Raw genomic sequence first — 4734 nt, forward strand, 5'->3', positions numbered from 1 at the left:
TCCAATTTTTGTCCATGTGATAATGTCCTCTGTTAGACTGGAATATAGTCCCTTTCCATGTTCACCCTGTCCATCTGCTTCCATATATGTCAAGTTAATGAAGTGCTTAACGTTGGCCCCATACAGACAGGCCAAAATAAAGCTGCTTTGGGCCACTTTGGAGGTATGCTGTTTAAATGATGCATGCTTCCTAAGAGTCCGGAAGCCACACCAAAGCCTTAAGGACTGGAGTGTGGCTTTGGCACAGCTTCCAGACTCTTAGGATGCATGCATCATTTAAACAGCATACCTCCAAAGTGACCCGAAGCAGCTTTATTTTGGCCTGTCTGTATGGGCCCATTGGAACCACTCTTGTGACAGATCCTGCTTTGATTTAGCAGCCAGATCTTCATGGTTGTGGCCCAGAGAGACACTGACTTTGAAAGAAGGGGAGAATGACACCAGTCATCTGAAGATCTGGTTACAGACAACCTGGCATGCACTGACATGCCCTTGCTGTGGAATTCCTCCTGTTGTTGTAGCAAGATGGTTCTGTTCTTGCCAGCATAGAATTTGATCTCTTGACAAGGATCAACCTCCAAGGTTTGGGCAGCGGCGCTGCAAGAGTAGCTTCAATCATTAACCCATCTTTTCACCATGACCTAGCCAAATGGCCTTCGATATTCCTATATCCAGTGCTCAGTTATTAGGAAAATAAAGTAAAATTGAGGAGTGGGGGAGGAGAATACTTATTAGGTTCCTCCAGAAGGGGCAAATGGGTTGGGAGATTCCAACATAATCCTCATTTGTGTACACACACAACATACATACATCACACAACATTTCTGTTGCCCTGGACAGTTTTCTGGCAATTCCCAGCCCAGCTCTTTTAGTGGCTTTCTAATTCTGACATACATTGGAACAAAAAGATATCCTTTGCTCCTATTAGATTTTTTGAAATGTTGGAAAAGTATAGCTAAATGCTGTGGAGGAGTGGGCTGCAAGCGATTTAAAAAGTGCATTGCCCTTCAAGAAGGCTTTTTGGAGAGGAAATTCACCCTTCATAAGGTCAGATAGGGATGGCGCAGGGAGTCGGGAAGGATCAAGGACCATAAAACAACCTTGGGGGTACATATGCCACGTTTGGCCACACTTTGCCCATCCTTCCCTGAGACTAACAAATCATTTCTTTTTTCTGTCCCCCTGCCTTCTGGATACTTCTTGCACTGTTTCTGTGCATCTGCAGGCAAGGATTGTTTTGTTTTCTTGGCACAGGTCCTAGAAAGCTAAGTACTTAAACAAATCTGAAATAGTCAATAGTGTTGTTTTTGTCTGCTTTCCAGCTTACGGCAACCTTAAGGCGACACTGTCATGGCATTTTCTTGGCAAGGTTTGGACAGAGGGCCTTTGAGGCGAGAGAGCGTAATGCCCAAGGTGACCCAATGAGTTTGCTAACTCAAATCCTGTTCTCCAGAGTTGTAGCCCAACATTAGAATCACTACACCATGATGGCTCTCTGGAAACACAAGCAACAACAACAACAACAGATTTGTGTCTATTCACGACACAAAAGGAAAAGGAGAAGGGGAGATAGGAGGGGGGAAAGCAAAGAGTATGATTGATCTGCTATCCAGGATGGTCCAGTCCTTGACCTCCTGTCACTCACTTGGTCCTTTTAGCCTTAAAACCCCTTCTGCGTCTGGGTCTAAAGGACAAGTGGAGGGTGGCCATCTGTCAGGGATGCTTTGATTTAGATTTCTTGATTGGCCTTAATTGATAATAATAATTAATAATTTGTTTTATTTATATACCGCTATTCCAAAGATCATAGCGGTGAACAGCAAGTAAGCTAATTAGCAAGTAAGCTAATTTGCCCCCAACAGTCTGGGTACTCATTTTAGCTCCCTCCTCGGAAGGATGCAAGCCTGAGTCGAGCTTGGGCCCTTTTGCTGGTCTTGAACTCGCAACCTTGTGGTTTTGAGTAAATGGCTGCAGTACAGGCATTTAACCACTGCGCCACCAGGGTTAACGAACAAGCCTCTAATTAACAGACAAGCTTGGTAGATGAAGGGAATGCTGTGGATGTAGTATATCTTGATTTGTCAAGGTTCCCCACAATATTCTTCCAAACAAGCTAGTAAAATGTGAGCTAGACAATGATATTGTAAAGGTGGATTTGTGATCTCTTCCAATGTTACGATTCTACTATTCTAACGTCAACAGTGAGAAATCATGCAGAAGGGATCTAGGAGTGTCAGTGGACCACAGGCTGAACAGCAATGGGATGCCATAGCTGAGAAAGCCAATGAAGTTCTAGGCTGTATCAATGTGAGTATAGAGTTTCAAATGAGAAAGTAATAGTACCATTCTGTTCTGCTTTGGTCAGACCTCACCACAACTGTGACTGGTTCTGGTCAGCACAATTCAAGAAGCATGTTGTCGAGCTGGAGCTGGAGAGGGTAACCAAAATGGGAAAAGGTCTGGAAACTATGGCCTGTTACAGACTGCCAAAATAAAGCTGCTTCGGGCCTCTTTGGAGGTATGCTATTGAAATGATGCATGGGTCCTAAGAGTCTGGAGGTTGTGCCAAAGCCACACTCCATTCTTAAGCACTGGAGTACAGCTTTGGTGCAGCTTCTGGATTCTTAGGATGCATGTATCATTTAAACAGCATGCCTCCAAAGAGACCCCAAGCAGCTTTATTTTGGCAGTCTGTAACAGGCCTATGCTTAGGGAACCTGGGTGGTTTTAGCTTGTAGTTAAGAGGTAACATGACAGTCCTGTTCAAATATTTGAAGGGATGTCATACTGAGGATGGAGGAAGCTTGTTTTCTGCTATCTCGGAGATTAGGACACGGAGCAACAGATGCAAGCCACAGGAAAAGATATGCGACCTAAACATTACAAAGAAAGAACTGTCTCCTTCTCCTTCTGTGGAGGTTTTTAAACATAGGCTAGGTGGCTATCTGTTGGGGATGCTTGGATTGTGTTTTTCTGATTGTATACCTTGAGAGGTTATTCCGATTGTATATTTTGAGCAAGAGGACACCATAAAACAATTAACCGAACTACACTTTATAAATCAGAGCACATTGGAGCACCACATGCTCAAATTATTAAAGCAAAAACCAGTTCTTCCATTGCCCCCAAGATGGCACCATCGGTACACGAATAATGATAAAAACAAGGAAAGAGTAGCTGCCTTAAGTAAAATTTGCAGAGTTATTAGCCTTATTAGTCTTTTGCAACAAAACCAATCAGTTTATATCACATGAAAAAATGCATTTTCCACAACAAATTGCAGCCCAACTTCAAGATGCATGATAACAACTATCCTAATTTGTCAGGACAGCCCCAGTTACCCCTCTGTCTCTCTATTTGGCTACCTTTAAAATGTTTTACATTTTATAGGTATTACTTTACACTTCTCTCTCTTCCTTCCACCTACTTTGTGCTCAGATTACTTTGGTTGCTGCAAACTGTAAATCAGTGTGCAAAAATACTTGATATTCCATTAATTCAGCAACAGGGAGAAGGCAGGATAAGGTGTAATGCTCAGGCAAAAAGTAAGCTACTGCAACATCTCTTAACTTGTATGTTCTTCCACATTAATATCTGCTCCAAGCATCTGGTTCTCATGTTTTTAAAGTCATTTTTGCATTGTATGTTGCTTCAGTTAGTGAATTCTGTGAGGTGACAGCCAGCCTGTCATTTACACATCTGCAATGATCAACAGTTGGCCATGCCCTCCCATTCGGTGCAGTGCTTTGAGCATTGGACTAGGACTCTGGAGGCCAGCATTTGAATCCTCACTTGGCCATGGAATCCCACTGGGTTCAAGTGAGATTGAAAAAAATTCAGGTCAAGGGGGAATCAAATGCTCCTATAGAAAAATGTTGTGCCATCTATTCTTTGTGGGACTCTGTTCTGTATTGCCTTGCCTCCTCCCAGAAAACCCAGTGGCTCTACCATTTACAGTGAATCCACGCCATACGCGGACTCCTTATAGGCGGCTTTCAGCATACGCTGAAGCTGCCTGGGAAGCGGGCGAATGCCTGGTGCGTGCACATGGCCACACAGCAAGCACGAGCCCCATTATATCCAATGGGGCTCGCAAATGGTGCGTGTGACCGCAGATGGTGCAGTGAGCACCAGCCCTATTGGATATAATGGGGCTCAAGCATATGTGATTTTTGCTTTACGCGGCGGGGTCCAGAACGGATCCCTGGCATAAAGCAAGGGCCCACTGTATTTCATTGTGGCCCAAAATGTAGAATGTAATTTTCATTCTTCTTCTCTCAGCTCCTCAGAAATGCCAAGCTAGTCGGAACAGTCACTTTGGGTTTTGCTGGTCTCCCTGAGTGTTTGGCACAGCATGACAAATCGACTGCCCTCGGGCTTCTTCAAAGAACTGGTGCTCTCATCCAAAGCGATCTTGCAGAGTTACCATCAGGCACCGCAGGCAAGTGGGAGCTGGGACTGTATTCCGGTGTTAAATCCCCTTTACTACAAAGTCACTCAAATACAATCTGAAGTGTGAAAGCGTCCACCTCGGATAACCCCCTCAAAGCTTGAGGAAGTTAGTATTCAAGACAACGTTCCCCTAGATGGGAGATTCTGGGAGGTGCAGTCCAATTTATCCTCTCTAAGCTCTGAATAATTTTTTGCCCTCTTGTTTGTGTGTTTTTTAAAGGATGCTATTTCTGCATTTCTTTGAGGACACCAATGTCCAGCTCCTCTGGGACTGATGTATTT

This window comes from Sceloporus occidentalis, unplaced genomic scaffold (genome assembly GCF_023333645.1).
Source record: "Sceloporus occidentalis isolate IW3139 unplaced genomic scaffold, rSceOcc1.0.p SCAF_8, whole genome shotgun sequence".
NCBI lineage: Eukaryota > Metazoa > Chordata > Lepidosauria > Squamata > Phrynosomatidae > Sceloporus > Sceloporus occidentalis.